Source organism: Hippopotamus amphibius, chromosome 7 (genome assembly GCF_030028045.1).
Source record: "Hippopotamus amphibius kiboko isolate mHipAmp2 chromosome 7, mHipAmp2.hap2, whole genome shotgun sequence".
NCBI lineage: Eukaryota > Metazoa > Chordata > Mammalia > Artiodactyla > Hippopotamidae > Hippopotamus > Hippopotamus amphibius.
The window spans coordinates 10,605,433-10,615,412 of NC_080192.1; the positions used below are offsets into that span (position 1 = coordinate 10,605,433).

Sequence of the window (9,980 nt, forward strand, 5' to 3'; positions counted from 1 at the left end):
TTTTTTCTTATTAGTAATGTATATATGGCAATCCCAATTTCCCAATTCATCCTACCCCAAGCCCACCCCCTGCACCTTTCCGCACTTGGTGTCCATATGTTTGTTCTCTACATCCGTGTCTCTATTTCTGCCTTGCAAACTAGTTGATCTCTACCATTTTTCTATATTCCGCATATATAGGTTAATATACAATATTTGTTTTCTCTTTCTGAGTTACTTCACTCTGTATGACAGTCTCTAGGTCCATCCATATCTCTACAAATGTCCCAGTTTTGTTCCTTTTTACAGCTGAGTGATATTCCATTGTATACATGTACCACATCTTCTTTATCCATTCATCTGTTGATGGGCATTTAGGTTGCTTCCATGACCTGGCTATTGTAAATAGTGCTGCAATGAACATTGGGGTGCATGTGTCTTTTTGAATTATGGTGTTCTCTGGGTATATGCCCAGTAGTAGAATTGCTGGGTCATATGGTAATTTCGACATCATGTTTTCAAGGTTCATCTATGTTGGAACATGTATCAATACCTTCTTTCTTTTTATGGCTGCATAATATTCCATTGTCTGGCTATACATTGTTTGCTCACCACCCATCAGTTGATGGACATTTGGACTGTTTCCACTTTGGGGCTATTATGAACAATGCTGCTGTGAACCTCATATGTACATTTTTGTGTGGGCATATATTTTCAGTTCTCTTGGCTATTTTATACCTAGGAGTGAAGTTGCTGGGTCATAGGGTACCTCTATATTTAACATTTTGAGGAATTGCTAAGCTGGTTTCCAAAGCAGCTGCACCATTTTACATTCCTACCAGCAATGTGAGAGGGTTCTAATTTCTCCACATCCTGGCCAACACTTGTTCTCGTTTGTCTTTTAATTATAGCCAGCCTACTGGGTGTGAAATGGGACCTCACTGTCGTCTTTATTTCATTCCCCTAATGATTAACACACAATAATATTTTGTAATTTTCAGTGTAGAGGTCTTGCACACCTCTTGTTTGATTTCTTCCTAGGAAATTAATTTTTTTTCTTTTTTCTTTTAAAGATTTTTTTAAAATGAATGAATGAATGAATGAATGAATTTATTGGCTGTGTTGGGTCTTCGTTGCTGCACACAGGCTTTCTCTAGTTGCAGCAAGAGGGGGTTACTCTTTGTTGCGGTGCGTGGGCTTCTTATTGCTGTGGCCTCTCTTGTTGCGGAGCACGGGCTCTAGGCACATGGGCTTCAGTAGTTGCGGCACATGGGCTCAATAGTTGTGGCACATGGGCTTAGTTGCTCCGTGGCACGTACGTGTCCCCTGCATTGGCAGACAGATTCTTAACCACTGCACCACCTAGGAAGCCCCAGAAGTTGATATTTTTGATGCTCCTATAGATGGCTTCATTTTTTAAAAATAGGTTTTATTTTTTTCCTGCAATTTTAGGTTTACAGCAAAATTGAGTGGAAAGTACTGAGAGGGGACTTCCCTGGTGGTCCAGTGGGTAAGACTCTGAGCTCCCAATGAAGGGAGTCCAGGTTTGATCTCTGGTCAGGGAACTAGATCCCATATGCATGCCGCAACTAAGAAGCCCACATACCGCAACTAGGAAGCCCACATGCTGCAACTAAAAGATCCAACGTGCCGCAACTAAGACCTGGTGCAGCCAAAAAAAAAAAAGCACTGAGAATTCTCATCTATCCCCTGCCTTCACATGCATAGCTTCCCCCACTATCAACACCCCAGTGTTTAATCAATGAAACTACCTTGACACATTGTCACTCCCAGAGTCCATAGTTTACATGAGAGTTCACTCTTGTTTTTTGTTTGTTTATTCTGTTACTTTTCTCTATGTCTTTTTATTTCTTATTTTATTATTATTCTTTCAAACTTTATTTATTTATTTATTTATTGGCTGTGTTGGGTCTTCATTGCTGTGCGAAGGCTCTCTCTAGTTGTGGCAAGTGGGGGCTACTATTTGTTGTGGTGTGTGGGCTTCTCATTGCTGTGCCATCTCTTGTTGCAGAGCAAGGGCTCTAGGTGCACGGGATTCAGTAGCTGTGGCACTTGGGCTTACCTGCTCTGTGGCATGTGGAATCTTCCCAGCCCAGGGATCAAACCCATGTCCCCTGCATTCGGATTCTTAATCACTGTGCCACCAGGGAAGTCCAAGAGTTCACTCTTGGTGTTATACATTTTCTGGGTTTTGACAAATGTATAATGACATACATCCACCAATATAGTGCCCTAGAAATCCTCTGTGCTCCATGTAGTCATCCCTCCTTCCCCACCAAACACTGAACATTTTGCTATCTCCATAGTTTTGCCTTTTCTAGAATGTCATGTAGTTGGACTCACACAGTATGTAGTCTCTTCAGATGGGCTTCTTTCGCTTAGTACTGTGCATTTAAGTTTCCTCCATGTCTTTTCATGGCTTGAGAGCTCATTTCTTCTTGGCACTGAATGATATTCCATTGTCTGGATGTAACTGCAGTTTATTTATCTGTTCAGCTACTGAAGGACTTCTTGGTTGCTTCCAAATTTTGTCAGTTATGAATAAAGCTGCTGTAAACATCCATGTGGGACTTCCTAGGTGGCGCAGTGGTTAAGAATCCGCCTGCCAATGCAGGGGTCACACGTTCGATCCCTGCTCCAGGAAGATCCCACATGCCATGGAGCAACTAAGCCTGTGCGCCACAACTATTGAGCCTGTGCTCTAGAGCCCGTGGGCCACAACCATTGAGCCCATGTGTTGCAACTACTGAAGCCCGTGCACCTAGAGCTCCACAACAAGAAGCCACTGCAATGAGGAGCCCACATACCACAATGGAGAGTAGCCTCCACTTGCCACAACTAGAGAAAGCCCAGGTGCCACAATGAAGACCCAATGCAGCCGATAGATAGATAGATAGATAGATAGATAAATAAATAAATAAATAAAATTTAAAAAAAATCCATGTGCAGGTGTTTCTGTGGACTTAAGTCTTCAACTCATTTGGGTAAATATTAAGAAGTGAGCAATTCCTGAATCATATGGTAATAAGAGTATGTTAAATTTATAAGAAACTGCCAAACTGTCTCCCAAAGTGGCTGTGCCCTTTTGCATTCCCACCAGCAATGAATGAGAGTTCCTGTTGCTCCACATCCTCACCAGCATTTGGTGATGTCAGTGTTTTGGATTTTGGCCATTTTAATAGGTGCGTAGTAACATTTCATTGTTGTTTCATTTTGTAATTCCCTACTGACACATAATATTGAGCATCTTTTCATATGCTTATTTGCCATCTGGACATCTTTTTTGGAGGTATCTGTTCAGATACTTTGCTCCTTTTTTAGTCAGGTTGTTTGTTCTCTTATTGTTGAGATTTAAGAGTTTTGTATATTTTGAATAACGGTTCTTTATCAGATATGTCTTTTGGAATATTTTCTTGCAGTCCATGGCTTGTCTTCTCATTCTTTTGACAGTGTCTTTTACAAGTTTTCAATTTAAATGAAGTCCAACTTATCAATGATTTCTTTCGTGGCTCATGCCTTTGGTGTGGTATCAAAAAGTCATCACCAAACTCAAGGTCATCTAAATTTTCTCTTATATTATCTTCTAGGAGTTTAATAGTGTCAGTTTTAAAATGTTTTATATTTGTGGCCAGTGGAAAAAAATATAGTTGATTTTGTATACTGACCCCATTTGTAGTAGCTTTGCTAAATTCACAAAAATTGTTGAGAGGTGTATGTGAAAATCTCCTACCATGACCACACATGTGTCTCTTTCTCCTATTAGTTCCATTGTTTTGTTTGTATTTTGAACCACTGCTATTGGGTACATACAAATTTGAGATTATGATATCTTCCTGATTGAAATGTGCCCTTTATTTCTAGTACTGCTTCTTATCTTCAAGTCTACTCTGTAACACTGGGACGGCTACAGCAAATTTTGTTGGTTATTGTTTGTGCGGTATATCTCTTTCTACACTTTTGTTTTCAACCTTTCTGTGTTCTTATATTTTTATTTATTTTAAAATTTTATTTATCATTTATTTATCAATTTTTGGCTGCATTGGGTCTTCATTGCTGTGCGCGGGCTTTCTCTAGTTGTGGCAAGTAGGGGATACTCTTTGTTGTGGTGCTCGGGCTTCTCAGTCCAGCAGCTTCTCTTGCTGCAGAGCATGGCTCTAGGGCTCCTGGGCTCAGTAGTTGTGGCTCTCGGGCTCTGGAGCGCAGGCTCAGTAGTTGGGGCACACAGGCTCAGTTGCTCCGCGGCATGTGGGATCTTCCTAGGTCAGGGATCGAACGTGTGACCCCTGCATTGGCAGGCGGATTCTTAACCACTGTGCCACCAGGGAAGTCCCCATATATTTAAATCATATCTCTTGTAAGTAGCGTAGAGTTGGGTTTGTTATTTTTATCTAGTCTGACAATCTTATTTTTCACTTGGAATATTCGGAGTAATTCTTTTAAAAACTACATGTTTGTGGGACTTCCCTGGTGGTCCAGTGGGTAAGACTCTGTGCTCCCAATGCAGTGGGCCCGGGTTCGATCCCTGGCCAGGGAACTAGATCCCTGCGTGCTGCAACTAAGAGTCCGCATGCCACAATGAAGATCTGGCACGGCCAAAATAAATAAATAAGTAATAAAAATAGATCTTTAAAAAAGGTGTTTGATTTTAATCATCATGTATCAGTTCTTTGAAATAAAAGATGAATTCGCTCTTTTACATTTTCTGCCACTTCCCCTCCTACCCACTTCCCAGTTATGATTGTTCATATGCTTTTTTGCTTTCTTGGAGTTTATAGTATTTAAATTCTGTTTTTTCACCATAACTTCTCCACTCTTTTAGTTTTAATTCTCTACCCAAGTGGATTCCATGCTCGCCTCCGCGCCTGCATTTCTGAGTTCCTTCATTTAGAGTCACCTCTTAGCTGCTTGCCATCCAGCAGGAAGGGCTCATATAGGCTTTATGTTTTTTAATTTAACAATATGTAATCACCTCCATAAAAATATAAACCGAGAAAATAAAGCAAAACCAACTAAAACAATAGCAGGATGCTTCTGCGGGCGCCCCCTTGTACATAGTGTCTGCTTTCACTTTGTCTCGCCTTTGATCTGTCTTAGGAACAATGGCTCGTAGTGAGATTTCATTCAGAAAACTGGTTTCCACTTCACCTTCAATAGACTGAGGAAAATGGAACTGCCCACCTCGAGGGTTTGTGAGTGTGCGGGTTGCTCACACACCACCGGTGGGAGTGGAAAACGGTCAAGCACATGGCAAAGCTGCTTGGCAGGTCTACTGAGCATATGCTGATCCCATGACCAAGCAAGCTGACTCTTGGGTGTGAATCCAACAGAGATGAGTAAACATATTTATTAGACGTGCACGTGAATATTCATAGCAGCAGTATTTGTGTGTGTGTGTGTGTGTGTGTGGCTGTGCTGCACGGCAGACGGGATCTTGTTTCCCTGACTGGGGATTGAACCCGTACCCTCTGGAGTGGAAGCGTGGAGTCCTAACCACTGGACCACTAGGGAATTCCCATAGCAGAGTATTTGTAACAGCCCCCAAACAGGAACTACCCAGATGTCCATTAAATAGTATATTCACAAAACAGAATGCTATTCGGTAACGAGACTGGATAATCTATAAATACACCACAGTCTACAAATATACGTGCCTACGTGGGAGAACCTCATGGATGTGGTGAATGAAAGACTCCAGAGACAAAGGAGCACACGCTGGATGATTTCATTTCTATGAAGAACAAAAATAGGTGAAACTGAGCTGTGGCGACAGAGGACAGATGAGTAGTTGCCTCTGGGGGAGGTCTTGACTGGGCGCTGGAAATGGTCAGGGTCTTGATCTGGGTGGTGGTCACCGGGGTGTAGACGTCGGTCAAAAGCTATTGAGCTCCCACTTAAGATCTGTGCACCTTATTGTGTTTTATACCTAAATAAACATTTTTAAAAACTTTAAAAAAAAGGTTTGGGGGACTTCCCTAGTGGTTCAGTTGTTAAGAATCTGCCTTGCAATGCAGGGAACGCGGGTTTGATCCGTGGTTGGGGAACTAAGATCCTACATGCTGCAAGGCAACTAAACCCATGTGTCACAACTACTGAGCCTGCGAGCTCAGGAGCCTGTGTGCCACAACTAGAGAGAAGCCCTTGTGCCACAACAAAACATCCTGTGTGCTTCAACTAAGACCTGACACAGCCAAAGAAAGAAAGAAAGAAAGAAAGAAAGAGAGAAAGAGAGAAAGAAAGAAAAGTACTAAGTTCTTTCATTAAAAAAAAAAAAAAGGATTTGAGGCATACGGTCACTCGACCCAGGACTTGGAGACTGAGTTTGCCAGGCATAGGCAGAGCCGGCTTCTTGGTTGACACCTTGCTCCAGCCTCAGTCACCTGCTGTGACAGGATACATTTTCAAAAATGTCTAGCACAGTATTAATCACCCCACACAGGAGGTACAGTCCATGTCCCCACTGCCACCCCCAACCTGGGAGAGCCTGTGACTGCTTTGACCAATAGAGTGTGACAGGAGTGACACTGGCTGACTTCCAAGGCCAGGTCATAAAGGGCGATGGATTTCTCTGGCTCTCTTTGGACGTGCTGTGTTGGAAGCTGGCTGCCCTGAGGCCGTGATGCTTAGAGACCACGCAGTGAGACCGCTAAAAGATAGAGTAAGGTGCCCGAGGAGACCCAGCTGTCCAGCCTCTAGCTGCCCTTTGATCCCCACTGATGCCATGTGAGCAGAGACATCCCACCCAAGTGCAGATTCATGAGCTGCATTAATGGTGGCTATCATTGTATGCTGGGTTTTAGGGTGGATTGATATGCACCAACAGGTAACTGGAACAGCTGGTAACTTTATCCCCCAGGGTTTTCTCCAGGCCATCTCTCTGCCATTCAACCAGTCACTTCTGAGTACACTCAGTTCCCTACTGCACGAACCAGCTCTCCTGTCTGTGGTGTAGGAATTTGCTCCCTTCTTCCAGATCCAGCTTCTGCCCTGCCTCCTCCAGGAAGCCTTCCTGTTTGCAGTGTTGGGCAGTGTTTATAAGCAAGCTAATGGTGGGGGACGGCGATAATGAGGGAGGCCATGCCTGTGCAGGGGCAGAGGGTATATGGGAAATGTCTGTACTTTCTGCTCAATTTTGCTGTGAACTTAAAACTGCTCTACAAAATTAAGTCTATTAAAAAGGAAAACAAAACAAGCTGACTCCAGGACCCTACTGTGCCTGGGTTCAAATTCCAGAGCTCCCACTTGCCAGCTAGATGCAAGGTACTTAACTGGAGCCTCAGTGTCCTCATCCATGAAATAAGTAGTAATCATGGCTACTTCTCAGGTATGTCGTGAGGATTAAAGGGATTAATGTATAGAAAGCACTCAGAATGGCTCGGCAGACAACAAGCACTCAGAAATGTTGGCAATTATTATTATTGCCCCAGGCCCCGCGGTCCTAACCTCTCAGAGCTCTGGGAGCTTCCTCAGGGTGTAAGATGCATTGAAACCTAATATAGATCATTCATTCATTCTGCCCATATCTTGAGTACCAGGCACAGAGTTAGGCTCTAGGGATTCAGCAATGAAGGAGGTGGATGCCACCCTTGCCCTCAGGGCCTTACATCCCATAGAGGATGGAAGTAGACAAATACATCAAAGAGTTGACAGATTTTCATGAGAGCACACATGGGGTGGAAGACCTCCTTTCCGCAGAGAGGACAAAGGAAACTCTCTGAGCAAGGGACGTGCGAGCCAGAATCAAAGGATGTGGAGGAGCCAGTTACAAGAAAAGGGAAGGGAAAAGCCTTCCAGCCAGACGTGGGGCCAGTGCAGTGGCTTCTGTGGGATCCAAGTGTGCCGGCACTTGGGGCAGGATGCCTGTGGAGGTGGAGGAGGTGGGAGGTGGGCAGGATCTTCCCAGCAGGTAGAGCCTTCATGGATGGCAACAGCCATCACTATACTGAGAGCCTACTATGTGCAGGGCGCTTTGCGTATATTAACTTACTTTATCCTCAGAACAGTCCTATCCAATGGGTACTATTCTCCCCATTTTACAGATAAGGAGACTGAGGCACCAAGAGAGGTTTAAATGCAGGTAATCTGGCTCCAGAGCCGGTGCCATGCTGCAGGTTCATTTCATCAGGCCACTCCCACGGCATGGGTGGTGGAAAACCTCCAAGAAAGGAGGTTCCAGCTGCCCAAAGTCCAGTAACAAGTGAGAGACAGAGTAGGATTTAAACCTCGTTTTCTTGTCCACACTAAGGTTGCTCATTCTTCCAAGTGCATGTTGAAATTAACAGGTTCCCGTTGGGACAGGAAGCTCTGCCGGTAGCCTTATCTGAGCCTCAGCTTCCTCACCTGGCCTGGGATAGTTAACAGGCCCTGCCCCCAGGCTAGCCTTGCGTGAGACGGATGAGTTCAGTGCCCTGCACGGGCCTGAGATCTGTCTGTGAACGCTGAATGCCAGCGGGGGGGGGGGGGGGGGGAAATTATTCACCAGCCTTTGGGGCAGGACCGCCCCCATACCTCACCTCCTCCCCTGGGGTGGGGTCTGAGTCATGGGGGAGCAGCACCGATGGCTGGGAATTGTGCAAGTCCCAGCAGGTGAGGGGAACGAGGGGCCCTTTGGGAACAGAACGTGAGATTTCCTGCCCCTGGTTCTTTGCACTGGCTGTTCCTTCTGCCTGAACTGCCCTTCCCTCTCTTGCCTCTTCCTCAGCTTTAGTGTTTGATGGTCCTGGGCAGAGGACGCCCTCTTCTTACGCCTGTGAGCAACTTCACCTAAAGTGTTGGCCCAGGCACAGACAGGGCTGCACAGAGACTGCAGGGAGCTGTGCTGGCAGGCAGGCCTGGAGGGGGGCGGGGGGGGGGGGGAGGAGGGTCACACAGAGGGGCAGACTGCCCCGCTCCCTGCTCAGCACAGCACCAACGTCTCCCACGTGTCTCCACATGTCTAGCTCTTTGTTAAGATTTTAAGCAGCTAATTTTGGAAACTTTGTACATAATATGTCCCATATACAATAAGTGCTCAAAACTGCTTGCTATGATTGTTATTGAGTGCCAACTTTGTGCCAAGCACATTACATAAAGCCGTTCATTTAATGACACACAACCTTTATTGTCTCCACTGCCAGGGTCACGTCCTCACTGAAATGGCCGGGCTGGAATTTGAACCTGGGTCTGCAGGATCCTGCATTTGGTCCTGGCAGGCGGCAGAGGAAGGCACGCAAGCCGGTGGGGCCCCAGTGACTCAGAGCTGGCAGGTCCGCTGGCCCGCCCTTTCCTACTGACTCAGCCAAGGCGATTCCTCGGGCTTTTCTGTGGAATTCAGGGCCCCCAGGCAGCGTTCCTGAGTGACTTCTTCCTCTAGGATGCACTCCCTGGAGAGTTGGCAGGTGGCTCTTGTTCCTGTGGCAGCCTCGGTGGTGTCCTGCATCCCCCTTGGGGTCTCCATCTTCTCTCAGGAGGAGGGTCAGCGACCTGCTGGGATGGATGTCTCCCTCCAATTACCTCGTGGTGCAGAGGGACAAACCGAGGCAGAGAGGACCCGTGATGTGGCCAGGTGCTACAGCCATGGTTGGGGGTAGGGGTGGGCCAGAGAAGCTCAGCTTCAATATCTGGCTGCTGCTGCTGCTTCTTTTTTTTTAATATTAGCTATATTCCCTGTGCTCTACAGTATATCCTTGTTGCTTGTTGATTTTATACATATAGTTTGTACCTCTTAATTATGACAGCACTCTTTGTTTTTTTTAATTAATTTATTTATTTGGTTGTGCTGGGTCTTAGTTGAGGCAGGTAGGCTCCTTAGTTGTGACTCACCAGCTCCTTAGTTGCGGCACATGGGCTCCTCAGTTGTGGCATGCGAACTCTTAGTTGCAGCATGCATGTGGGATCTAGTTCCCTGACCAGAGATGGAACCCTGGCTCCCTGCATTGGGAGCGCGGAGTCTTAACCACTGCGCCACCAGGGAAGTCCCCCAGCTGCTTCTTCTGTCTTTGCCC

At 45.7% G+C, this 9,980-nt stretch overlaps 1 non-coding gene across 1 annotated transcript; it reads left to right on the forward strand.

Annotated features, from left to right (window-relative positions):
- The first annotated feature begins 4,461 nt into the window (after positions 1-4,461).
- On the forward strand, positions 4,462-4,534 carry TRNAG-CCC (transfer RNA glycine (anticodon CCC)). Its single transcript has one exon. It is a non-coding gene; the product is annotated as a tRNA-Gly (tRNA).
- Positions 4,535-9,980: the final 5,446 nt, after the last annotated feature.